The following is a 27,990-nucleotide window of genomic DNA, read 5'->3' on the forward strand; positions in this document are numbered from 1 at the left end:
GTCAGTTTTGTTCTAAGATTTCCCCTTTCCCTGGGACAACCTGTTGAAAATGGAGAACAGCACCAGACACTCAGGAATGTCTTATGGCAGGTTTGGTGTCTGGGCTCACAGAGTTATACTTTGCTACTTTACCACCCATTAAAAAAACAAAACGCAAAACAAAGCAAAAACAAAAAAGCATTGTATTCTTTCCAAAGCAACATGGAATGGCAGGAAGCAAGTTTTCAGCATCTCCTAGGGTTGCTAAAGAAGTTTATAGTTCAGGTGTCAAATAGAGCCCTCTCTTTAAGTAAGCAGAGGTGACTGTCACATTTAAATATATATGTTGACATATTCACTGGAGAACGATGGTTACTCCTGGGGAGTTAGGTTAATAAAAAATAAAGTCAAGTGAGGTTTTCACCTTCACATTATGCTTTATACCCTTCTGTATTGTCTAAAGTTTTAAAACAATCAAGTGAAATTTTGTAGTTAAAAAAATTGACTGACAAATAACTACAGGGAGTAAGAAATTACTTGGAGTGGAAAATGTTTAAATAATTAATTTGTTGATATGCCGCTTGGCTATTATTCTCTTTTGCTAAATCAAAACTCCCCTGCCTTTATCAGGAGGTGGCTTTGCAAAGGAAACATAAATGTTTCTAATGAAATGAGCAGTTCAACCTTCCCACCTCCTGCCTAAATGCCTCAGTCTGGTTTTGTTAGCGACAAATGTTGCAGACCAGTCTTAATGGCAAATCAAGGAGTGTGGGTGTTTAACAGGCAATTACAATGGAAACCATGCCTTTATAACTGTTGATTTACCAAACTGAAGCAGGAAGGGAGGCTTGGGACAGGAGGAAGGAGGTGCCAGAAGGGGTCTCAGTGGTACTGGGCACTGTGACATGGCACCCCAGATGTCACAGGACAGCAGTTCTTCCAGCATATGCCTGACTAGACTCTCTCCGAGATTTTTTGAATACACCACAAAACAGTCAGGAAAAGGTTTTTTGCTAATAACCTTTATAATAGCATTTACAGCATATTATAAAGGGTGGGTTTAATTTGTTTGACTATAGGTATGTGCCCAAAGTATGGGGATATACACTCAGATACACTCTTGATCTCATTTTTTTGTTTGTTTTAAGAAAATATAAATGGCAGGTTCTTCAGCCATTCATCAAGATCATTTCAAAAATCAAAAACATTATTTAGGTTGTGTGGGCTTACAATGGAGGGCCATCTTTAGGGGGAACTTGAGGACAATTTGGTACAGAAAGACAAGAAGAGACAGCAGTAATGATTATTCCACAATGCCACACATACCAGGAGACAATTCAGAATTAGTGTCTTTTGCGTGGAGAATCAGAATTAACAAATCAGTTATCAAACTTGAAATGCTGTCAGATGCCCCGCCTTAATAACATATTTGCAAATGCTAAAAGACTGCTCACCAGGGAGGCTCCAAGGCTAAAAGCCCCAGGTGGCTGTAAATAGACTCAGTTCAGGTGTTTCTTTTCTTTTCTTCTTCTTTTTTTCTTCTTCTCTTTTTTTTTTCGTTCCAGGCTTATTCTCTTCTCATTGGCTTGTAAAACAGTCCTCAGTGTCATTTCACTGTGCTCTACATCAGTTGCATCTTGAATTTTAGTTATTTTTTTTTGTGAATTCCTTGAGAGTTCACAATGTTTTGATCATACTCACCTCTCTTCTTCAACTCTTCCCTGACCCACCATCTCTTTCCTTCAGGATCTTAGAATTTTTTTCATTATAGATGGAACTGTGTCCCACTCAAGGCATGTCAAAGGGCTGAATATCCCAGTATCTCAGGAGGTGGCCTGGTAAGGAAATAGGGACTCCCTGGGGCTTCCCTCCTCCCTGAAGACCTACAGGCAGTTTATGTTTACTGTGGGAGGGAGACAATTTTTCTCCAACGGTGTAATCACTGGTAAGTTGTTCATGCTCTTGTGCATGGCTCCCCTGCCATGTTCTCAGAAGCAAGCCTAACTGAACTCATTGGCACCTGAAATAATAGGAAACTAAAGCAACCCTTGAGAGTGGAAAGGGTTCTAGTTGGGAGGAGGGAAGGACTAGAAGGGAGGCGAGAGGAGGTATGGGTATAGGGCTAATGTGGCAAAACACATCAAAAACTTGCTTGAAAATGTCATAATGTAACTAATTGCTATGTATAAAAAGCATATGCTGATAAAAATAGAACATGGGGAAAAGCAGGAGATCCTTACATAAGTAGTGAGGATAAAGCAAGGGATTCAGGGCTGGCCTAAGTCATTGTGAAAGGGGACGCTTGCGACACAGGTGTGCACTCACAGGAAGAAAGCTGCCAGAAGATGAAGGCAAGGGGCAGAGTGATGCTTCCAGAAGCCAAGAGACACCAAAGATTGACAGCAAAGAATCCGGATCCTGGGACAGGCATGGGGCAGACTGAAATGAGCCGGGCGGTGGTGGCGCAAGCCTTTAATCCCAGCACTCGGGAGGCAGAGGCAGGCGGATCTCTGTGAGTTTGAGGCCGGGCTGGACCGACAGCCTCCAAAACAATACAGAGAAACCCTGTCTCATTAAAAACCAAAAAAAAAAAAAAAAAGCCACAGAAATAACCAGTCTTGCGTCTTGCTAACACCTAGACTTGGGTAATCAGGTTCCAATGGTGAAAAGATACATTTGTGGTCTTTGTTACAGTCGTAGGAAATGGATACATTCTCCCACGTTCTAATGCTCTAAGAAATGGATACGTTGTCCCATGTGTTCTAATGCTCAAGAGCAAGCCTTAGACATCCCTTCCTAGAAACAGAACGTCTACCCATGAAGACTATTTTAGTACCACGGTAAGCGGGAAGGCAGCTTCATGGAGGCAACTGGAGGCCTTTACCCTTGACCCAGTTGAAAGAAGGGCCACGGGTGGAGTTGGATAATCTTGGCAGGCCAACCAATGACTCAGGGGAACTGAAGTTGTTTCCTCACTCCATGTATCTCTGTGCAAGTAGGAACTGAAGCATCTTTTCTTTTTTTCTACTTATTTATGGGGAGGAGGGCCCGAGAATGCTGACTGTTGAGGAACCATGGGGCAGAACTTTCAGACAGAACTTGATTGTCCTTAAAAAGCCATCTTCTAAGTCTTCTACTTGCAGATGATGAGTTCTAGTCAGATAAGTGATGTTTAGGACAATTTTGCAATTTTGGCACATACCTGGTCAAGAGGACCTTTTTTTTTTTTTTTTTTTTTTTTTTTTGGTTTGTTTTTAAGAAGATGGTGAGTAGGTTAGGGCATAATGTTTCCATGATGTAGCTATAGAATAAACATCTGTAGAATTGGGAAAAAAGTTGATGAAACCAGGGTAGTATATGGATCTTTGCTGTCACCAAGGAGAAGGAAGCCTTCAGGGATGGCTTGCTCAGTTTGACTCAGGCTGCAATGGATTGGGAGACAACACTTCTCTCTGGTAGGATTTACTCACAGCTGGTAGTAGAGAATATGTCTCATTTTTCTTGTGGATTTACTGCCAAATGCATGCTTTGAAATGGTGCCATTTGGGGACTACGGTGTCTCACGGAACACAATGGAGTTGGTGGTAGGTGAGGGATAAGTACTTGTTTTGTGATAATGAATAACTGACATCTTGTTTGAAGTCCTGATGTTTGAACTTTCTTGTCCCCAGCCAAGGCATCATATGCCAAGAACTAGAGAGGGTTTCTGGGTCACTGGAGACTCATTTGTCCCGAATGGGTAGTTGGCTTGTGTGAGGTCTTCCTGCATTATCCCAAAGAGAAAGAAATCAGGAGGGATTCTTGGTTTTCATACAGCTACTGGGAGTTCTGTAGTAGAGGTGTTTCTTTGCACCAGCTTGCATCTGTAGATGTCTTTGATGGGCACACTGCTTAGACAGATGAGTCACACAGTCTATTTTTAGGCAAAGCATTCTCTACTCATCAGAACATTTACAGGTGAACCCGAAGGAACCATATCTTGCTAGATCTTCACTGGTATATTAATAGAAGTAGCTGATTAAGTGTAGGACCAGCTAGAGTCACCATTGACAACTGTCTAGGCAACCAATTATGTCTGTCTGTGTTGTGCTTGGAATCCTAAATGTCCTTCCCAGTTCCATGCTTTGAAGGGTTTTTCCTCAGCTGCTGGTGCTTGTTTGGGAATTCAGTGGAAACTTTAGGAGGTCGAGCCTTGACTGGGTCATTAGAAGTGCCTTTGAAGGCTCTCATCTGGCTGTGGTTCCAGTCTTGCTTTCCACTTCCTGGACCACAGTATCGTGAGCAGCCTCCACTATTGCTCGCTACCATGGCTCCACCATGAATGGAAATCGCCCAAGAATGTGAGCCAAGATAACATCCTTTCACACGCTGTTTCTGTGCGGCATTGCCATGGGTCACAGCAGCAATGGTAAGGGTACCGTTTCAGAAAAGGCAAAGGAGGGAGACAAGACAAAAGGTGGATGCTAAAGGAAGGGTCTACCTCAGGGAAGAGATGTGCCCCAAGCAACGGTCAAGCACATTGACATACAATGCAAGAGATAGATAGACTCACTTATTTTTCATATAGCCTGCATTGTTTCTGCCTTCTTCTTTTATTTTTATTTTTTTGGTTTTTCGAGACAGGGTTTCTCTATATTGTTTTTTGGAGGCTGTCCTCACTCTGTAGACCAGGCTGGCCTTGAACTCACAGAGATCTGCCTGCCTCTGCCTCCCGAGTGCTGGGATTAAAAGCATGAGCCACCAACACCCGGCTGTTTCTGCTTTCTGATGGCAGAAATAACATACATTGCATAGAGGAGAAACTTTCCTTCCGGTTTTGAATGTTGACCTTTTCCTGTGCTACCAATGCATGTCTCTCAATGCTGAGTCAAGGCAGCAGGCACAGTTCCCTCCCAGAAACCATCACTCCACAGGGCACCATGCTGCTAAATTGGCATGTTGAATTCCTGAGGTTATCTACAAGGAATTTCCCAGAGCGGATATTTCATTTGCTCTCTCCTCTCTGTGATGGACAACTTCCTACAAGTGAAAGGGAAGAGATATTTATTTTGGCTCAGGGTTTCAATCAAGGGTCATTTTGACCCATGTGCTCGTGTAGTACATCATGGCGATGGGAAACTGTGGCAGAGGGTTAAACCATGAAGGCAAGTGGGAGGGGCGGGGAGAAGCTGAACCCTCTGGCTCAGTTTGAGTGACCTAAGTGACCTTCTTCTGTTGGGTCCTACTTTCTAAAATTTTCTGAATCCCTTCCAAACAGTGCCACCAGCTAGGGAACAAAGTATTCAAACTGTGATCCTATGGAGGACATTTTAAATTCCAGACGTATTCATCTTGTGGTGGGTTTATCAAGACGTAACTATGTGGTTAGTTGAGGAATGTGGGAACTAACAAGTTAAAAGTTAGTACAGCCTAGAGCAGCGGCCCAAGAGCAAAAGGATGGGTTGAGATGGCTCTCAAGGCCAGATCGTTCGAGAACTCCAAATGACCTCCAGATGGGACCGGACTAGAGAAGTCACCCCAGAGGTTTGGTCTGGATTTGTATGGTCTGGTCTGGATAGGCAATAGTGTGGTCAGGAAGTCAGTTAAATGTGAGCAGGTGTGAGAACACTGTAAATTCCAGAAGGGAGACAGGGAGGCTGGGTGATTTTGCTTGCTACTGAGAAGGGTCAGGTGGGGAGACCTGAGAAGCTCGGGAAAGGAAGGGACCCGACAACAGGAGTGGAAACCTTTGTCAGACGTGCAGAATACATAGTGGAGGGACGGATAAACAGGGTGAGGATAGTACCTGGGGTGGAAGGGACTGCACAGGCAACCGGAAGTCACAGGACTGAAGTGTGAGGGAAACTGGCCCCAGACATCAGTTCAGTGTGGGAAGGTTTTCAGGCAACAACAATGGCTTCTGACGGGGGTTATGTAGAGAGATGTAGACCAGCAGCTACTCTTTCTTCTCTGTGACCAGACAAGGCCTGGCAGAATTGCTTGGCCACCAAAGAGGATTATGGAATGGCAGAAGTAGCTTTCATGAACACTGATGAAGAGATAAAATGTGGTTGGAAAAGAGATTTTCATACAGGAAAAAAGGAGTTGTGTTGATGGGCTGGGCTAGTTGGTTGGTATTTAACTTTTATGCAATATCCGTAAATCGTATTTGGATATAAATGGTTTCTGAGAAAGGTTCATCTGGGCTTGTGTGGAGGCTAGCTCTGAGTATGAGAAACCCAGAGGTATGCCTGGCCAGCTCAGAGGCTTTGCTGATTTTTTTTCTTCTTCTTCCTTTACAAGTTCCAAATGTGAGTATTGGTTAGGATTATGGCTATGGAAATTGGAAAGAAGAAGTGGATTGAGAATATTCCTGGACACATGCATTGATTGTTTATGTGCAAAGAGGGGTTGTGGCTAGAGAGGTTTAAATGTGGGAGTGGGGGGCAGGGCTGGAGAGCTTCAGATGGTGTGAATGTCGGAGCGGTAGGATCAGAGATCACCATGCAGAATGCCCAGAGTGGCGAACTCACAGGACAGAGGTGACTGTGGATGTGGTGAATACAGTAGATGGAGTATGGAAACAGGAAGTCCGTATCAGAGGCGCTGGATCCCCTGACATGGGTGCGGGAAGCACACCCAGGGTCTCTGCACCAGGAGTTGCAGCCTCTGGCAGCTGAGCCGTCTCGCTGGCATCAACCTCTTGTTCCTGTACTGGCAGCATTTTTGGATTACTCAGAGGATTTTTAAAAAAATACATGTGGCTGACTCTCCCTAGGTTCTGATTTTATTGGTATGGGATGGAGCCTAAGCTTGCATGTAATTTAAAACCTCTGGTTGTGATCCCAAGGCATAGACAGAGTTGGACACCATTTGATTTTCAAATATTCTACAGGCAGAATTCAGACAAGGCTTACGTTTAATATCATTGTTTTTTGTTTGTTTTGTTTTGTTTTGTTTTGCTCTGTCAATTGAACATGTCCCAAGAGAACATTTGGAGTCAACACTGTGACATACACCTGTTTGTCCTCTATAGCCAAAAAAAGTGTCTTCGATATTTGTCTAAATAATTTGAATGGTGGAGGAATTTACAGCTAGAAGTGTTTCCTTTTTTAAGAATCTAGTTTTTAAAATAAGAATGTAGTGGAGCTGTTAAATAGGAATGGGTTTTAAATGATTAGATTTTGGTTCTTTTATGTAGAACATAAATGCTGATAAAACTAAGCTTTAATTTTTCTTGTAAGGACTTATTTTTCTAAAGTTTCTTTTAAAGTAGAATTTTGTAATTGAAGTGTCCTTGAAGTTTATTTTAATAAAACCCTTTAATGTTGTATATGGGAAGCAGAGACCTGAGACTGACTGATTTATTTAATGTTGTCAAAGTTTACACACCTATTTAAAAACAGATAATCTGAAACCAAAACCTTGAGGTACCGATAGTTTTCTCATCTTCCCAGCTTTTCCTTGTATCTATATGGTCCCTTTATGTTTTCATCTATTTTGTTACATATTTCTTAACTGCTACACATTTTAAACTTTACAAAAGGCAGCCCAGAGTGATTCTATTTTTTTTGAGACAGGGTTTATCTGTAGTCCTGGCTGTCTTGGAACTCACTTTGTAGATCATGCTGACCTCAAACTCACAGAGATCCCCTTGACTCTGCCTCCTGAGTGCCGGTACTAAAGCCATGTGCCACCACACCCGGCTGTGATTCTAAACTTTTATCCAATGAACTAGGATACATTCCTGATAAACAGTGACAAATATTTGTTTAGAAAGGAGTTGAGATCAAAATGAGCTTCAACTGAGGCTAGCATATGCAAATTAAGTTTCTAGTTCAAGCCACAGAGCGTTTATGTACAGTTAACACACTTCCTTTTCTGCCGTCTTTGTGTAAAATGACTCTTACTAGTACTGAGGAAGTGATAAGTAAAAATTGTAAAGATGGGGCCAGGTGTGGGGGCACACTCCTTAATCTCATCACAAGGGAGGTAGAGGCAGGCAGATCTCTGTTAGTTTGAGGCCAGCCTGAACTATATAGAGAGTGAATGTGTGGATAGACAGTTAAGTTCTGATCCTATGAGGCTGATGCTCACAGAGATCCAATAAGATTAGTGCAAATTCAAATCATTATAACATTTATTTTTTCAAATACTCCATGCCCATCACTGAAATCAGCTATATTTAGTAGAGTTCTAGAAATCTCAAGCTTGAGTTAGTTTAGGTGAATTTGCTACGCCACAGACAGACTCCACTACTCCAGTAATGCCCCGCTCATGTGTCACCAGTAGCAGCTAGCCTGCATGCCATCCTGTGCAACCCATGTGCACTCTGACTCACACAGCTACTTCTGCTTGGTTTCTCATCAGATCTACTCTCCAAACGGAAACACTGTTGCATGGAGACCATGGATGCTTGGGAGAAGGCTTCTCCTTGCCATGCCAGAAAAACTCCAAAGGGTTCCTAGCTTCCCCATAGAGGCTACTTTTCATTTTAGGTACGACTATTCTGTGGACCGGTGATAGGCAGGCAAGTTGTTATGTGCCATTGGTTTGTGCCAGGCAAGAAGGGTAGAGCTCTGAGTGGACTTCTCGGGGCCATGGAAATCTCATACTTCTGGGGTACATAAAGGTGAAATGGGCCAGTTTCAGAGTTTGATAGTAGTGTTAGAATCTCTGCTTATTTGGAGAATAATTTCATGTTTCACTCTTCATAGAAGATATATCTCTTTTGGAAGTTTTAGAGTTACAGAAAACGTAGGCCGATACTTAGACTCTGTGGGATACACATTGCTTTCTCTATTAGTGGCGGTCTACAGTAGGATGGCATGCCACATCTAGTCAACAAACAGTGACATACTATTAGTGACTAAAGGTCATCATCCTGGTTTCCTTCATTCCAACCTATAAAATCTTTTCATATTCTAGGCTCTTAGCCAAAAAATCACATGCACAAAGCCCTCTGGGCTGTGACATTTGCTTAGGCTTTCCTTGTTTTGGGTGGCCATGACAGTTTTAATGAGCACCAGGGAGGCAGTCCTTAGACTGTGCCTCACTTGGGCTTGTCTAATGGTTTTCTCAATAGAGTGGGTCTACAGGATTCTTTAGAGGAAGACTACAGTGATTAGACATGCCCTTCTTGACACACCATGTCAAGTGCACACACTGTCAGTGCGACTCAGGACTGTGATGCTGATCTTAATTGCAGGTAGGGGAGTGCTTCTCAGTATGCCAGCTATGAAGCATCGCTCTGGCAATCCTTCCACACAGTGTTCTTGGGAGAAGTCACTGTGTGCAATCCTTACTAAAAGAGAGAAGAGCTGCTTTCCTCCACCATGAGAATACAGTATCTATGGGAATCCTTCAGGATTCTGCCTGGGAGATTTGTCTACGCAGGTCCATTAATCTATTTATCCAATCATCTGTGTCAGTATAGATCCATGATTTATTTTATACATTTTATAACACAATATAATACAATACTACTTTATTAATCAAATTGTTCTGGCTTTGGAAACACACACATATACACATACACATATGCATACATACACATACACACGTATACATGTATGCATATTTATAGCATTGAAGAATGAAGTCAACAGAAGAAAATATGTTCGGTTTTCCTCAATAGGTGCCATTTATGTCATTTACCCACTGAATAAACTCCTGTTGATTATAAGCTAAGAACTGGTATTTGTACTTTAATGTGTTAAGATCAGAAAGGAATAAAAGAGAAAGGAAAGGCAAGCCTGAGGGACATATTTTCCAGGCTGGCTCAGGCAGCATGAGACTCAGTGTTACAGACTCACCTTCCCATTGTCAGCTTCAAACCTCTGTAGTGGCCATCTCCCCTGTGTCAGTGACAAGTTTCTCTCCATGAATGTCCTTGGGCTATCACTTTTGACCTTCCAAATCTTCCTTCTTGATTTCTGACTGCTGCCACTAATTTTAATTCTTTTAGCATATTCTTCCCATTGAACAACTTTCGTATCTATGAGCTTCTCATTTTGAAATATCCCATACTTGACCCCAACTCTACAGTTTTGTCTATATATTTTTAATGCCTGTTCTTTGGCTCATGCCTTTTTAGGAGACAGAAAGCTTAAAATGTGTGTGTGTGTGTGTGTGTGTGTGTTGGGGGGGGATGGGAAGGCTGGCAATGGAGACTGAGAAACTTCCATTTAAACTGACTGGATGAGGCCCACTCATGTTCCAGAGGACCTGAAGGCAACGGTTACAAATGTCAGGCACATTTACAGGATACCTTCAAGGTGATACTCAGTCTCACCAAGTGGAAACCTAAGACCGACTACCATAGTGACCAAGATTAGAAAAATGTTCTGAGCAGGAACCAGGAATAGGACAGTGAGAGAGGAGCTTGGGGTGAGGCTACAGGTGGGCTACAGGCGGAGTGACTGAAACAGTTGATGTCTGAGTGGAAACACAAGATGCTGAAATGAAGAGAAGGGACTGGTAACTGCAAGGCATGGCATTTCTACAACTACCAGGTAATCAGTACATTTGCTTCCGGGAACTAATCATAGAACCACTGATTGCATTCATTATGCAACTAATTCTGGGAAGGCCTGGTGGTTTGAATAAGATTGGCCTCCTGTAGGCATAATCACAGGAGAGTGGCACCATTTGAAAGGATTAGAAGGGTTAGGAGGTGTGGCCTTGTTGGAAGAAATGTGTCACTGGGAGTGAGGTTTGAGGTTTCAAAAACCCATGTCAGGCCCGGAGTCTCTCTCTGCTCGAGGATCAGGATGTAGCTCTCAGCTACTGCTCCAGAGTCAGGCTTGACGCCATGCTCCCTGTCGTGATGATAATGGACTGACCCTCTGAAACTCTAAGTAAGCCCCAATTAAATGCTTTTTTTAAAAATAAGAGTTGTCATGGCCATGCTGTCTCTTCGAAGCCATGGAACTGTGACTAAAACAGCCTGCTAGTTCTTAGTGCCATCACTTCCCCACAGAGCCTCTGTGGCTGTGGTTTTGTGGGAAAGGTTCAGTCTTAAGAGGAAAGTGGCAATAAGGCGACGCTGTGTGTGGAGAAGAGGTATAGCTCGAGCTGACACTGGATATGGATCCCAGTCGTTTTAATGAGACAGGGAAAACTACTGGACATATTAGAGCCTCGGTTTCCCCTTTGGTTCAAAGAGGTGGAAATAAATTAATAAGTAATTCTAAAAGATTATGCATGCACATAAAGAGGTTTCTTTGGAGGCACGACTTAAGATCTTGCTGTCAAATGAGGAAAATGTTCAGCGTGTGGAGAGGCCGGTTATGCCTCAGTTTCTGTCCTGCTCACCATGTGTAGCTGGGAGCACATCAAACTCTTAGAAGCCTGCTCTTCATGTGAGTGGGATGGGATCTGTTTAACCACGTGGCTTTCATTGTCACCTCAGCCCCGATGTCCTCTAGTGACTTAGTACTCATGAAGCTTCTCACTTTCTGTGGTTTCAGCATGGAGGTGGCAATGTTCTAGGCCACAGCTGCAGCTTTGCAGAGGTGGGGTCCCCTGCCCCGCTCCATCATGAGATTGCCCTTTCTCAGGCTCAGGTGAGCCGCAGGCAGGGGGTGGGGGTGGCTTTCCCAAAGAGCTGGTGACTCAGGGGTCTGGGCCTCTCTTAATTGAACACATACTTTCTTCATTCCATCCTACTGCTTCTGATTCAGAGAGTAGCTTAGGAAAGAACATGACCACTGTCTCCTAATTTAGTGCTTTTAAACATCAGCAGATGACCACTTATGCGCACAAATGTTGGTGAAGGGGATGTTTGACTTTATACAAGGGTAAAGTAAATGAACTTCTGTGGTACTACTCGTTGACTAATTTTAAAAATCTGTAGTTTCATGTTTGAGGGATTTTTTTTAACACATTATTTTCTTCTGGTGGGAATCAAGTCTGTCCTTGAAAGTCAGTAGGCTTTCCTTGCTTAGTGAATTCACTCCAATTAGGCTAAACCAGTGGTCCTCACCTTCCTAATGCTGAGATCCTTTAAGACAGCTCCCAAGTTGAGCTGACCCCCCAACATAAAATTATTTTCGTTGCTACTTCATAACTGTAATTTTGCTATGGTTATAAATCATAACATAAATATCTGATTTGAATGATATCTGATATGCAACCCCTAGTGGGGTTGAGACCCACTGTTTGAGAACCCCTGCTTTAAACTATCAGCTACGAGATCCATTTGTTCTATTTGTTAGAGGGAAAGGTAAGAAAGAGACCTAATTCCTTAAGGGACTGTTAGTGGGATCTTCTGCTGGAGAGTGGGCTGTAGCTTAATGAAAAGACCTGGAATGTTCCTGTGCCTATACGTGACATCACTTCCTTCCATAAGGTTAATATAAAGCAACCTCAAGAATTTCTGGTCACTTCCAAGCGTTAAAGGCCCTCTAGTCAGTAATCAATACAACTAGTCCATTGTGAATATCATTTAATGTCATTACCCTTCACCTTTCCAGGCCTACGCCCAGACAAGCTTACTCACTACCTACAGGGTGGTTAGGAGAAGTTGGTCTCCTTTTTCTCTCCCCTAACTTATTTATCTTTGTGTATCTTCCAGCACATACTTAGAATCCCGGCAGGGCTGGCACATGCAGGTCAGGAGCAGAGACAGGGACTGGGCAACACTGGCGTGAGCGGGTGTCAAGTTTTCTGGGCCCTTAGCAGGTGCTAGAGCTCTCCCCCTTTCAAGGGCTCATCCGGGAACTTTCTGAATACACTCTCTTGGACCCCAGCCCTGGGTCCTGGCACCTGTAAATCCCTCAATGCATGTAAGTAAGGCTACAACCTCTGCCCGCGGAAGCACGGACTTTTAAGAGTCACCTCTTATAATTACCAGAGTACTTCCTATTGTTTGGTCTGTTGTCTTCTTCTAGCAACCTTCTTGGGACAGATCCAAATTGCAGCTACCCTGATTTTCACTTAAAATAAACTTTTAAGGGAGGAAGAATTTATTCTGATGCATGGCTCAGGGGATATAGTCCGTCTTGGTGGGGAAGGCGTGGCTTGGTGAAAGGAGTTCGTGCCAGTCAGGATATCGATAGCTGGAAATGGGCTGGGGTCACTGTCCTCTGACCTTACTCCCACAGCCCCATGACTGCTGGCTAGTCCCCATATCTCAAAGATCCCACAACCTTCCCAAATAGCGCCAGCTGGGGACCAGATGTTCACACACATGAACCCGTGGGCGATATTTTACATCTAAACCATAGCAGCTCCTGGCTGCCCTAGGCTCATGGCCATCCCATGGTGAAAAATTGTGTTCAGTCCAAGTTCAAGATTCCCCGTAGTGCTAACAGTTCCAACACTGTTCAAAAGTCCCGAGTCCAGAGAGTCTTTGGAGACTCAAGGTGGGGTCTGCTGGTTGTGAGTCGGCACAGCTGAGGCTTCTGCTTCTCCTCACGCTGCCGAGGAGCTCCCCTCCCCCCTGCCTGGTCCTTGCTCCCTTCAGGCGGATGATGCTTCCATTTCTCCACACTTTACAGTTGTCTTAACATCCACATTGTGGTTTCTGAGTCTCATCCATTCTTCAGAATAGAACCGCCCCTGCCCCTGCCCCTGCCCCTGGCCCTGCCCCTGCCCCTGCCCCTGCCCCTGCCCCTGGCCCTGCCCCTGCCCCTGCTACAGGGGCAGCTTCTGACTCATCATCCCTGAATTCCATCAGGTACTCTACTTAGTTATTCTCTTTTACACGTGGTCTGCTACCCGTGGCCTCTATGAACTCTGAGAACTGTCCAATCCTAGTGTGATCTCGTCTCACTTGCCCTCAGAACTGGGGCCAGAATTCCTTTGTCCTTAAGTTTTGTGAGTAGATACTGATGTCCATCCGGGAATTCTTCATCTAGGGGTTGAATCAAGGCTTTTTCCCTGGGGTTTGGTGAGGCAGGTTTGGTCCACTTTTTGTTTCTAAAGTGCAAGTGTTCAGCAAGTTCTTTAAGAAAAATCCTCCACTTTCCCAATTCCTGATGCTTTCATAATGGCCTTGATGTACAAGAGATCGGAGCACCCCCCCTTACCACTATATTTTAAAAAAAATAATTCCACAGTGTCCTTAAACTTCACTTTGAACATGCCGTCTAATGTTCAGGGATTTAAGCACGGTGGTAGGAATAAACATCTCCATTGTTACACTTTCCATGTAGATACGCATTTGATCTAATACACATGGTTCAGCTTTTGCAATCTATTGACAGTCGAATCCCTTAACCCAGTTAATTGGAAGACTAAAATGACAGTCTTCCTAGTGCCCAAACACTCGGCATTGCACAGATCTGAATGGGTGCTTGGGCTAAGTTTCTGCCTTCAAGGAGTTTTATGATTGCATTTGATGCTAAGTTCTAAAACTTTCTGGACACAAGAAAAGATTGTTTAGAAAGTTGGATATCACACTTCACCAAGAGCATCAAATCTAAGTAGTGAAGACAGTGGAGGATCTCAGGGAGTTAGTGGCTGAGCAGAGTCAAACCTCATCAGGGATGGAGACATAGGACCTGACAGCCAGCCATCCTGCTCCTAGATTTATTGACCTGTGTCTTGACTTTATGTGTGATGAGTCTTTTTGTTGGGCCACATTGTTATGGAATTCCCTAACTCACTGAGATGCTGTATCAACGCTATGGGCTGATCTTAGGCTCAAAAATCTCAGAGGAGACTCAGGGCAATGACCAGAACGCCTATGTTGGTCATGAGTGCAGGGAAGGGCTGGAGGCATGTGACTCTGACATCTGTTGCTTAGTACTTGTCATCTTGCCCTGTAGTTCTAACAAATTCATCATTCTATATTTCAGACATCAACAAAAACCTCATAAAGGCTTTGTGGCCCCCAAGGGACAGGTACAAAATTTAAAAACACTCTACAGTAAGTTAAACAGCAGATTTGATTATTGTCTTCCCTCATTCATTTGCTTCTACTATATTTGCTGACCAATAAATATGTACCAGTTAATATGGTACTGGCTTCAAGGCATTTCAAAATCTAGTGATGAATTCAACATGAAGCTTAGCTATTTCAAAGAGAAAAGGCCTGCGCATAGCTGGTTGTCAACTACTTCCCTGTAGAAAATGTAAATTTACTTGGTTTGGTTTTACAACCACATGATTGCAATATAGAAAAAAATGTAAAAACATTAGGGGAGTATGATGTTATTGTTAACATTTTCCTTCTCATTAATTCCTAGTAATTTGGGATAGAGTGTATGCAATTATGAAGAGTAGTCATCCTATAAACCCTCATTTTTGTGTTGGTATGAATAAAAAATTCATAAATGCAAAACAGGTGGATTTTGTCTTAATATGAAAACAACTATTGGGTTCTTTTGAAAGGGTGGAAATTAGCCACAGATATATAATAGGTTGAGATAATTGTTTTTCTCCTATTGGCTCCAGTGGGTTTCTATAGTCTTTAGATCTTGTTATTCATTGATTATATGAATCGATAGACTAAAGGGTATGTTTAAGAAAAAAATAGATGAAGTGTGGTTCTACCTCACTGAAATTCTGTGAATAAAGGAATTCTAAGTGATACTAGATACTTTAGATACTTTTGTCATCCATGTTCCAAGAGCTAAGGCTCTTAGAACTGATGGGCTAATATTGACAGGCTACTTCAAAATGCTTCCTGTTTCTCTTTGTGTCAGTCACAATCCTTTTCTCAACATGTCAGAGATGGTTTTGTCCACAATTTATCATTTAGTTACAAAGGTTTAACATCTTGTGTTGGGTGTTTACTCAAGTTGTAAGACATTCCTGTGGGAGCAATGGAAGGTGGCTTTCAATGGATCTGTAAACATTGTTTAATCATAAGAACTAACATTACAACCGCTCATTTCTGTAGCCACACAGGAGTAGTAAGTGAGTTTCTGCTTTCCAAGTTTATGTAGCTGGCTTCAGATACCATTCTGCATGGTGATCTTTTATCCCCAGAGAAGTAGTGCTGGTTTGTACTGAATCGGAAGGACATCTTGTTAAGCAAACAGTCCTTCTGGAAGTGTCACAAGCAAGTTTTGAAGAATAGATCTTTATTGCATCTAAAATTCAAAAGATACTTTAATCAATTCTTAGAGAATTTAACACAATGTATTTAAATCATGCTCACCCTTCAACTATACTCCTTTATCTACTCTCTCCACCACCACCCAATTTTGAGTTTTCTCCTTCTTTGCCTCCCCCATCATGTCCATTTGTGTTGTCAAACTACTCTTGGGAGTGAGGTTGACTTACCAAGGGTTACATAATTAAAGAAAGCTGACTCTCCTCCCAGAATCTCTCAAATACAATTTTGTTCCCACTTCCTCACTCAAGTACATTTTGGCAGTTTGGCTAGAGCTTGCGCAGGACTTGTGCATGTAATCATAATTGCTATGAGTTTGTTTGTGCGAATGCCCTGTTGTGTCTGCAAAACACTGTTTCCTTGATGCTATCCATTTCCTCTGGCTCTTATAATCCTCCTCCCCTTTTCTGCTAAGATACCTGGCCCTTGGAGGAGTGTTGTCATGTAAGTCCCATTTAGGGCTGAGGACTCCGCAGTCTCTTATTCTGTGAACATTGGCCAGTTGAAGATCTCTGTGTTAATTGTCATCTACTGTAAGAAGAAGCATCTCTGATGACAGTCAGCAGATGAACTAATCTTTGGGCACAGTAATATGTCATTGGAAATCAATTTAATACCTTGCCCATTTAGTAGAACAAATAGCATTAGGTTTTCCTCTAGGGTCTATGACCTGTCTAGTCATAAGTTCTTGACCTTGTTAACAGTGACAAGAATGGGATCCATCTACTCTAGAAAACATGTTTTGTGGTCAAATATATTTGAAAGAAAACAAAAAGACCTCCCAATGGGATTGTCTTATTCACACTGCAGTAGTTGTTAGGGAAAAAGAATCCACCCTTACCATTACCTGGCTCCCAAACAAGTTATTGCAATCTGGTTGCCTTTGCCAACTCCCTTTCTTCCCACCTCCAGATTGGAGTGAAAGCAAAACCTGCCATCAAGGTCCATAAGGCATCCAGGAAGAAGATGGAAGAGGTTTTCGAGTAAGCTCCCCGTCAACAAAATGAAAAAGAGATAACAGAACCTCAAGTATTGTTGACTACCCAGAAATTGTCTGATAACCCCAATGAGCAATGGTGGTGATGGGCAGAGGGGCTGTCTAGAACTGAATGAAGGTGATCTGCAGCTGGTTGGGAAACACTCACTGGAATGAATTCACATTTATATACAAGAAGCGGCATGTCCAGGCTCACTGAGCAAGAACTGTATCTAATTTAGTTGATCTTCTATCCATTCTGAAAAAGCTGTATTATCATATGAGGAGTCAAAGATCTCATTTTGTATGAAAGAGCAGCAAGTGGAAATAGGACCACTAAACTCAAACTTTGGGGCATTTTATACTATTGCTTAAAGAAGACTTCATTGCTACTAATGTTTCTGTCCATGTAGCCTGCAGTCAATGAGTACATTTTCAGTGTTGGGAATATGCTCGCCTTCCATTTTCCTTTGGGGGGAGATCTTCAACTTCTCTAATCTAATGGTGAGTTATCTTCTAGCATGACTGCAGGTGGTGTTCATGCTTGTTTCTAATATGTTATTAATCACTGACCCATCAATAAGGACCACTCCTATAAGGTAAATGGGATATAGCCTTACTGAAACACAAAGAACAGTTGCCTTGGACAATCCTGGAGTGATTTAACATGGCTGCCACCTCCTCCTCTCCATCCTCCTCTTTTTAGAATACATTCTATTTGTCCTATTGCCCATCCAAATACATTTTGTTCATATTCATGTCTACAACCACTTCCTCTTTCTTTGGACACATTTCAGCATGTCACCTTCTTAAAAGTTTTGTGTGTGTGTGTGTGTGTGTGTGTGTGTGTGTGTGAGAGAGAGAGAGGAGGGAAGGAGAAGAGAGATCTATTTCTTCTAGCTCATCTTTGAGATATATATTATTTCTTTTCTTTCTCTTGATATAATCTATAATCCATCAGTGAGACTTTCCCCTAAGCTTTTTTGTTTGATAGTCTTAATTTTTCACTTCCAGTTACTTATATTTCATCTTGGCTTTTCTTCAGAGGTTCTATGTCTTTTCATATCTTGAACTGTTTTATTATCCACATCCAAATGTTTGTTGTGTTTTGGGGGTCTTCATTCAAACATCTATTCTTATTCTCCTTAAGCTCCTTAATCATATTTATAAGTGTTGTATTTTTAAAAAGCGGTACTCGAGAGAAAGACGACGTGCAACAGAATTTGGGTGGAGGGTTTTTTTTTTAATTGGGAGAGGTGAATGGGAAAAGGGGGGAGACCAGCCTCTGAGGACAGGCGCATCAGAGAAAAGACAGGCAGAGAGAGAGAGAGAGAGAGAGAGAGAGAGAGAGAGAGAGAGAGAGAGAGAGAGAGAGAGAGAGCGCTGGGCAGGGCCTTTTAAAAAGGGAACACAGTGAATATGTACAGGTGGTGCTCTTAGTGGCTGCAGCTGAGGACGTATCTTGTCAGAACCCCAAGAGCAGGCCAGTAGAGATGCCTGAATACTAGCAATAAGTACTATTTCAAAGTTCTTGTCTTGTGAATCAGCCAAGTTGCCCTTTTCAGGGGTTATTACAATGGGGGTACACACTGAGCCCAGAATGTGCTGCCTACTGCAATGCTGACTGAACTCGTTGGCTTGGCCTTGTGACAGTGACCACAGCTGTAATGAGTTCACAAGAGCAACCACTGTGTTGTGTCCAGAATACAGCCTTTCACAGTGTTTCCCCTCCCCAGATTCTGGCTCTTACACTCTTTCTGGATACCTGAGCCTTGCTGGGAGGAAGAGGGGTTAACACAGCCTATTCTTGTGATATTTTATGTCTTGAGACAGAAAAGCTGTGGCATGTGTGTTTCACAGAAATGCTTCCTCCAAGATCTACGCTTTCTGTTGTGTACTTCCGTAGTTCTGTAAGTTAGAGAACTCATCTAATAAGAATTCTCTCTCTAAGAGTAAAATTCCTGCCAGCTAGTGGTGCCTCACACTTTTAATCTGAGCAGAGGAGGGTGGATCTCTAAGTTCGAGGCCAGTCTGGTCTACGGAGAAAGTTTCAGGGCAACCAGAGCCACACAGAGAAACCCTGTCTTGAAAAAGAAACCAAAACACCACCCCTCAAAGAAAGAAAGGAAGGAAGACAATTACAGCATAAAAGGAGGTATACTGGAAATTGGTTCAGTTAGAAAAGTGCCCCTCTATTTCTGGCTGGACAGAGGGCCTGAGCAAGCTGGAGTCATGATGGGATGGGGCTGAAGGGCTACAAAGTCACACAGCTTGGAGGCTGCATCTATACGGGAAGTAAGGGCTGTAGAGGTTGTGCTTAAGAAGAGTTATCACTGGCTGGACCTGTGAAAGGGGAAGGCAAGGAGAGGCATCGAGGACCCCAATGTCACAAACCCCCCAGCCCACCATGTACCTTCTGCTGCATGGATGGATCGGAATTTGGGGCTGATGGGACATCCCACCATGATGAATAGGCTGAACATGGCCTGCCTGGAAAGCGCATAGAGACAGACAGCTTGACTACATTGTAAACATGGCCTATGGTAGGAACAGGAAGCTGAAAAGAATAGAGTGTGGAAAGCAGATTGGGGATGTGGGGGGCTGTACAATTTGTATGATGTGACCATTTACTAACATTTGTGGAGATATTACATTGTTTTCCCCCTGGATTTGTGGCCCCAAAGCTACCCGCATGTGTCAGTAAAGAAATAAAGGAATACCTTTATGATGTCGTCTGCCACTGAGTTCTCCTGAACCTTTGTGGGTTTACGTTCAGCTTTCCAGTCCCTTTAAGGGGCTATCGACTTTCAGGAAGGAGAACTCTCTGTGATCCTACAGCAGCTTCCTCCATCACTGTTGTAGCAACCCAGACAGGAGCCTGAGCATCTCTCAAATTTGATTCCCTTGTAAATGGAAATATATCTCATCAAGTCAAGTTATTAGTTCTGTTTGGTTATTTTTGTTGTTGTTGTTGTTAAAGGTGTTGTTACATTTGCAAGTTTGTACAATTTGGCAGCTGCAGGGAAGGATTTAAACGTGTTTGGTAGCAAGAAAGTTCAATTCAAATTACATGGAGAAGGAAAAAAAATGAGACCTGAATGAACTGTTTTCTGTGGAGCAATGGACAGAAGGCAGATGCCCATTTCTTCATGATCTATTGACAGAAGTCATGTCCCTGAACACAAGTTACTCCAGTGTTTGTGGAAAACATGATGTTCTCAAACCCGCTCCTCACCTCTTCCCCAGTGATTTGGGAATGTGGGAAACAGTCTTCTAGTGTTTTCCAAAAAGATGGTGATCCTAAGGTTCTAAAAATAGCACATGGAGACACCAAAGATGATGCCTTAATTAAATTTGTGTTGACCATGGACCATACTGAAAGGAGGGTGTGGTACCCACAGAGCCTGGGGATGGGTTAGGAAGAAAGACTTACCCTGAGCTCGGTGCTTTAGATGATGCTCATTGCATCCAGTGCTTTGCCATTGTCTTTCTTGGCCTCAGTCCTTCATAAGCCTTTCCAGGGGTTGGGCATGATGAGCAGAGGTGTTACCAGTTGTTATGATCCTTTCTATGATAGAAAACATGGATTGTTCTAGAAAATGTGAGTCTATTTCCAATATGTCCTCCAAGCTCTGGAGCTAAGTTTGAGTGGCAGTGGCCACCTCTTCCAAGTTAAGCCAGTAAGGAGGCCAGTTAGCAAGACAAGTAGGTTCAAGTCAGATTTCTAAATTTATCCTTCAAGTGGGATTTGTTGGGGTCAACTATATGTCATGTAACTGTGCACTGAGACCTTGAAAAAAACCCCCAAGAGCCTGCTCTACAACCATGGTGAGGTGGAGAGTAGCAAATAGGAAGTCCAATAGTCACCAGGTCTAGGGCTGGAATGACAGTGAGTACTATGGTTTGGATGCTGTCTTCATAACCAATGTTGGAATTTAGCAGCCAATGCAACTGTCTTAAAAGGTGCAGAACTTCAAGAGACAACCAAGGCCATCCTTGTGCAAGCCAGTCCAAGAAAAAGAGCAGTTTAGCTTGAGTCTTCTCCGTCACACACACGAGCCTTTTCGTCAGAGTCCTACACAGAAGCAGCCTTTCCATCATGGAGTTCCAGCCCCCAGAATCACAGCCAAATTAATTATTATTGTTTATTCATTACATGGTCTGTGATATTCTCTGAAAGCAGCAGGAACAGGCAAAGACCAGGGAGACATGGGCATCTATAAAAGCACCCAAGAGGAAATCACGGCTGGCTTCCTGGTGGCTGTCTCAAGGAAGGCTACCTGTGAGACAGAGGGGAAAGGGAGATGGAAAGATTCCATTTAGAGAAACCTGCATATGGGAACGCTCATATCTACAGTAAGTATTTGCACACTGGAAGTCATCTGCTTGAAGGAATGAAAGGCCCTGGGAGAGGGAAGATGGGGTGACTTTTGAGAATCGAGGATGGCGACACAGGTTTCTTTGCTTATGTTATGGACAGCTCTTTCTCCAGTTCAGGGGGTGGGGAATAAAAGGGGTGGAGGCAGCGACCTTGAAGAGAAGATGGTGGCCTGGAAATCACAGTGTGTGTGAGGATGGACGACAGACTCATGAGGAACTAGAAATAAAAGTTTGGGATAGATCCGACACAAGACTGAGGAAGAGAACCAGGATCTAGAGCGCCGAGTTCTTTGGGCCTGTGCAGTGTTGTGTATGAAGTGCTCAGAAACAGAGAGGAAGAACAGGTCTGGTATAGACAGCAGCCTGCCCCGCCATCCGCTCGGGCCCTGCCACAATTGTAGTTCCCAAACAACACACAAGACGCTGCATTAATTATGAAGCTACTGGCCGTTTGTTTGTTTCTTGTTTGGCTAGCTCTGACTTAAGTGTTTAACCCATCTAAGTATTTCTCTTACCGGAGAAAAGGTCCGGACTTCTTATCCCTATGGTGGCTACATCGTGACTCCCTGTGTTTCTCCTACCCAGAGTCCTCCTGGACAACTAGTCCCACCTATCTTGCTTCCCTATTGGCCAACAGTGCTTTATTGACATATACACAGGACTTCTCCATCAGTCTGGGGAGAAAAGTAAATTAGCTATGAAGAAGTTGAATGTTAAATTGTATTTATAGACTAAGTGAACCTATGGGTAAAAGCGGTCCATCTGGGAAGGGGCCTTTCTCTAGGGTGGAGATCCTAGGTGGAGATTTTTCTGTTTTGAAGTCTTAACTTCTGGGAGATGATGAGGCGATCCAAGGGAAGGAGACTGGAGAGGAGTGGAGGTTTAGGTACCAAATACAGAGCAATGCAAAACCTCTCAGGACAGGCAGACCAAGTGCAGAGGGACAATAAAATAGGTAATTGAAAGGCAGGGCTGGGAAGATGGTACAGTCAATAGAGGGTTTGCCATGCAAGCTTGAGGTTGGATGCATAATACCCATGCAAAAATGAGATCAGTGTGTACCTCTAGTTCTGTTTCTGGGAATGCAGAGACAAGGGGGATCCCTGGGGCGTGGTGGCTAGCTAGTCTGGTCTAATTAGAAGTTCCAGGTTCAGGGAGACACCCTGTCTCAAAAACTATGGTGAAGAGTGATGGAGGGAGATACTCAAAGTCTACCTCTGACCTCTGCTTACATCTACCTCACTCAGACTAGGGCAGGCACACCGAATGACATGTACACATACACAAGAGCAAAGAAAAAATAAGCAGAAAAGGAAAACTACTGGAAGAAATGAAGGGGAAAAACCACCCTAAACTTCTGGTAGCTTGGAGGGTAGAAACTTTTGCTTGGTTTATTTTTGGATACTGACACTTGTTAGTATTCAGGCACCTGTACTGATCTGTCCTTAGGGTTCTGACAGGGTACACCCTAAGCTGCAGCCACTAAGAGCACCACCTGTGCACATTCACTACAGTCCCCTTTAAGGGGCCCTGCCTACCTCCCATCCTCCTCTCTTTCTTTCTGTCCCTCTCTCTGTGTCTCTCTCTCTGCCTCTCTTTCTTCTCTCACACTGTTCCTGTCCCTGGAGGCTGGTCTCCCCTCTCCCCCTCACCTTTTTATGATCCCTTTCCCTAATAAAAAAAAACTCCTTCACTTGAACTCTGTTGCATGGACTTTTTCTCTCTTGTGTCACTTTTTAAAAAACGACAACAACACTGACTAACTCGTGTCTCCTCCAAACTCAAAGTTTGAATCTGTATCTACCTGAGACTATCTCTATATGAAATGACCAGCCACCCCCCACCCTCACGCCTCCTACCCCCACCCCCGTTTTAGCAGTCATGACAGGCTACCATGTGCTCACATGACCTTGTCACTCCTGTCCTGGTCACTAGGAGGTCAGATGCCCTCCTCATGGCAAGGAACCAATCAGAAGTTAGCAGACAGGACAGTGCTTTATGACTCTGGGTGTGCTTTACGGACAAGTGCACAGCAGTGACATGCAGAGCACAGCAACCGCCCTGGGAGGACCTGTGGGCCATAACAACCAGTTGACCAACCGACACCGACCAGGTTGTTAAGCCTGGAAGCGCACCAATCCTGAGACTGTTTCATACCCCTAGACAGTCCCCTTACGCTGCCCTTTAAGATCCCCAGCTCACGGTTTCTTGGGGTCTTTCTCCAGCCATCCACCATGGTGAATGGATGAAAGGCCCGAGCTAATGGGGTTAGCTCGTTAAACAACAACAATAAAAGACTCTTTGCTTTTACATCGAAATGGGTCTCTTGGTGATTTTGGGGTTCAGAACTTGGACACAACACCTATAGAACCCTTAGGAGGCAGTTGAGGTTGAGTGAGTGATGTCATCAATCTTATTCATCCTTACCTAGAGGGAGTGGCACCTCTTTCTCTTTCTTCTCTTGCCCTCACTCTATAATGACCCAGCCGCACTGAAAAGTCAGGTGACTTGTGGGTTAGGAAGAGGGCCCTGCTCTCACATTTCAGTTTCCCTAACCAAGAAAGAGGAAATGCCTGCTGCTTGAGTTCCCTGCCTGTGACATTTTGTGATGGCAGCCTGAGCTGACTAAGACAGTACCCGACACTTCAGAGTTGCTCTTGGTAAATATAGTAATCAATACTGTTTCGGTGAACTGAATGAATGAGTCATCAGCCATTGGCATGATTACAGACTCACTAATATCTCAGTACAGCCTGGTTGCAACTCAGGGGGGCGGGAGAGAGGAGGGGCATTTGCCAGCTAGCATGAGGGTCCAGGGGACTCAGAAAGAGTGGGAGGCAGACATGGCTGTGACTAAATACAAGGAAAGGCTTAGACAAAGGCTCAAAACTCAAATGCTCTGCTACCCTTTGGCTTTTCTTTTTACCATTTGATGGGCTTGGCTCCGAAATTGGAGACAGTTCTTGGTTGATTGTGTAGTGTGTGTGTGTGTGTGTGTGTGTGTGTGTGTGTGTGTGTGTGTAACTCTCCTCACAGTAGATAAATCTATGTGAATTTAAGTGTATTTAGCCATTGGCTACTGCACTGCACAAAGGAGTAACCCTCTAAGCTGACAATGTGACTCCTCAAGTAAACAATAGATAAAAGAAGGACACTGTGTGACAATAATTGTGATAATTGCAACTCCTGTGTTACAGCACTCGCCATGAAAGCCCTTTCTGAATCACCTTCTTCCACATGCAATATAGGTAGATAGTATAAAAAGTTTGTACAATATTTTTTAAAAAGCTTCCAAGAAAAGGTAAGATGGAAGAGACTGAATTCTATTAAGCTGAACCTTGCCTCTGAATCGCTCGCTGATCTGCTATAGAGACTAGCTGTTATGCTTGGCAACCACCATTGGGAAGACAGAGTAGATCTGAGGTCACAGGACTTACTGGAGGACTTTGTATGAGTTACTAGTGGACAGATACACTTTCTTCATATTGGCAACAGGGTGGAATGATAAGGCGTCCCATTGGCTTCTGGTTACTGTGCATCCTGGCACGCTTCCAGGCTTAACAGTTTAATGCCTTCAAAGCCTGCTATCCTTAAAAGGTTTATGAATGAAAGTATGTTAGTAAAATTCAGGGGCTTTCAGGGGGTCCCACTCCAGGCAGCAGGCTTCGACTGAGGATGCTACAGCTCTGCATCCTGTTGCTAGGGGAAGCTGATGTGCACACTGTTATTTGAAAATGGGTTTATATGTGCTCCAATGGGTTGATCACCTGGGTCAGGTAGAAATAAAGTCCTTTATGGCAACAAATCAGCCTGTAAAGTTGGGGGATTGGTTAGAATAGGTATTAAGGGATGCTCTGGGTTGATTGGAATAGTCAAATAATCTAAACTTTGATTGGTTGTTAATGGTCAAATCTCTCCATGTTTGTCAGGCTGCTTACTTAACATATGTACATTACATTGTACATGGGTTTTGCTTCAAAAAAGCAAAACTCTAAGATCAAAGTCTAGAAGCCAATTAAAAAACAATCAATGCCCACACTATCTTTAAAAGGAGGAGCCCTTTAGAAGGGAACTCATTATACTTCTGCTTTAGAGGAAACCAGTGTCAAATCAGGACTCAAGGACAAGTTCTGAGCTTGCATGTTCCTGTGACTCCAGTACTCTGGAGGCTGAGTCAGGATGCTCATCATGGGTTTAGAGCCATCCTGGGCTACATGGTGAGTTTCAGGATAGCCTGGGCTTCAGGCTGAGATTTTGTCTTAAAAAGAAAAGAGAGAAAAGAAAGGACAAAGGGAAGGAAAGAACACACACACACATATACACACACAGACAGACACACACACAGACACACACACACAGACACACACACACACAGACACACACACAGACACACACATACACACACACATACATACACACACTTATAATCAGGGTGATGTTTAATCTGAACAGAGCTAACCCTCCCTTCTCAGTGCAGGGACCATGCTAGTCACACAAGCTATCATGTAGCTACAGCCCCTTTTATTTCTTTCGTGTAGAGGGACAATGTTCTTTGTAAATGTAAAAAGCTATGTCTGGTCCTATTCCTGTCTGGTTAAGAACTAAAATAGAAAGCTCTCTGGTGAATCATGCAACCAAGCATTGCCAATTTATGCCTCAAGATTAGATGGGTTTGAAGTCTGATTTTATGGCTCCAGTTTCTGTGAAGATCGGAAGATACCATCACAGCAGAAAACAGTTTGGAAAGTGCCAAATGGTCATGGGGTCACGTGGAAAGTTAGTTTTCAGAAATGGTCATTCAGACAGATGGAGGTGTTATTTTGTCATTTGAAGTATCTAGATAGGAAACTAGCCCATATTTGGTGACCTAACAATGACCAGACAGGATGGTAGGTATTCAAGTTCTCAGAGGCAGACCTTGTGTTTGAGTTGCTCCTCAGTGGGATGAGGTGAAAAAATAACTTCAATTCAGGGAGGACGGTGACAAATGGCTGAGACTACAGCTGGGGCTCAGAGGAGGGAGGGCATGGAGGATGACCATGGGGAAACCATGGTGCTTGGGCCAAACCTTAAGGAGGCATATGTGTTGTCTGACAAGCCAGGAAAGTGAAAAGAAAAAGAAGAAGGAGGAATAATAATAATAATAATAATAATAATAATAATAATAATAATAATAAGAAGAAGAAGAAGAAGAAGAAGAGGAAAGCTTTGGGAGTCTTTGGAACATTTTTCATTTGGCTGAGGTCCGAGCTATCTGTTGGAGGCGACAGGATAACAGGAGAGGTCTTCGAGAGAGAACGGCCTCGGCGCTTTAAGAAGCTGGGGTTCTTAAAGGAGCTGAGTTTGGACAGGGTAGACCCTGCAGCAGTGAAATGTCAGGCAGGAAAAGAAGCTGATGCCAGAAGCAGGGAAGAGACAGGGGAGGAAAGCAAGAGAAGGAGCCGTTCTTGGGAGGCAGCAGGAAGGGCTAGGGCAGTGTTGTGGGAAGGGAGAGAAGTTATGGGAATTGATAGCTACAGAAGGTAGAAGAACGTCATGCCCTAGAGGAAAAGATGACGCTTTAATGTGGGTGGCTGGAGGGACAGTCAGTGATACTGTGTCTGAAGAGGCTGTAAGAGAGCACTGTGTTGAGGTGGGGAGGAGATGACGATGGGTGCTTGCTTTAGCTAGCTCAGAGCAGGGGACCACTGACAACGAGATTTGGAGATTGCTCTGGGCAGGAGAGGGAGACAAACTCATGTTCTCTTCTTTACCTGGGCATCCCAGAGGTCACTGCAGTACACTGTGCTCAGTGTGGGAGTCAGGAGAGAAAAAAAGAAGAAGATGAGAGTCCAGGAGGAAATTGGCGACTAGAACTCTACAGGAAAGCCATCATGCCACTCAGTGATTTCCCACAACTCCTGGTCCTGGGAGACAGAGTTTACCAAGAGGAGTCTGAAAACTATTCCTGGAAATGTGTTTCTTGGGATATCCCAGGCTAACTGGGATTATAAACTTCTCCACAAAGTCCCTGAGATGACGGCCACCCTTCTTAGGCTCCCCTTAGGTCCCCAGCACCGCTTTTTTCTCGTTTTAATCCCAACTTTCCCCCGCCCTCTTGTCATCTACTCTCCCTCCTTTCTCGCACACTTTAGTTTTGGACTGACTTGAGGAGTGGGTGGCCATGGTTGACCTCCAGGAGGCTCCACCGTCACCAGGATTCAACAGTACCACCAACAAAGGGTTAACACTCTTCCTAGTCAGTACTGATTTGCTTGTTCACCTGTCCAGTGCCAGGGCTTCCCATACACTATTCCTCACATCGCGCCTCTGAATATTTATTTATATTAGATATTTATGATCATCGCAGGCGACTGAGGGAACTTGCCTGGGTTTTGATATTATGACCCTTAGTCTTTCCAAAATACAAAACAACAACAAAAAAGTGTCTAGTTGCAGCATGATATCATTAGTCTTTTTTTTTTTTCTCTCTATTACTCTCTTTGTGCTGGATGGAGTGCCACTCATAAATCTCTTGGTAACTGCCTAGGGTCCTAGGGCCAGAGACTGGCCACTCCTGGCATTGTGATTAGAGTCACTTAATACCTAAGGTGGTGACTAATGTCTGGCA

General features: G+C 43.6%; 1 protein-coding gene and 1 long non-coding RNA gene across 2 annotated transcripts in view; one reads left to right on the forward strand and one right to left on the reverse strand.

Annotated features, from left to right (window-relative positions):
* Positions 1–27,990, forward strand: part of Esr1 (estrogen receptor 1) — a 336,108-nt gene that overhangs the window by 63,914 nt on the left and 244,204 nt on the right. The gene's annotated exons all lie outside the window — the stretch shown is intronic.
* LOC121132842 lies at positions 15,812–21,936 on the reverse strand. The gene is made up of 4 exons (XR_005869502.1): positions 21,896–21,936; positions 20,434–20,568; positions 19,721–19,903; positions 15,812–16,001 (listed from the first exon to the last, which is right to left on the reverse strand). It is a non-coding gene; the product is annotated as an uncharacterized LOC121132842 (long non-coding RNA).

The sequence above is a fragment of the Mesocricetus auratus genome, unplaced genomic scaffold (genome assembly GCF_017639785.1).
Source record: "Mesocricetus auratus isolate SY011 unplaced genomic scaffold, BCM_Maur_2.0 Super-Scaffold_100018, whole genome shotgun sequence".
Taxonomy (NCBI): Eukaryota; Metazoa; Chordata; class Mammalia; order Rodentia; family Cricetidae; genus Mesocricetus; species Mesocricetus auratus.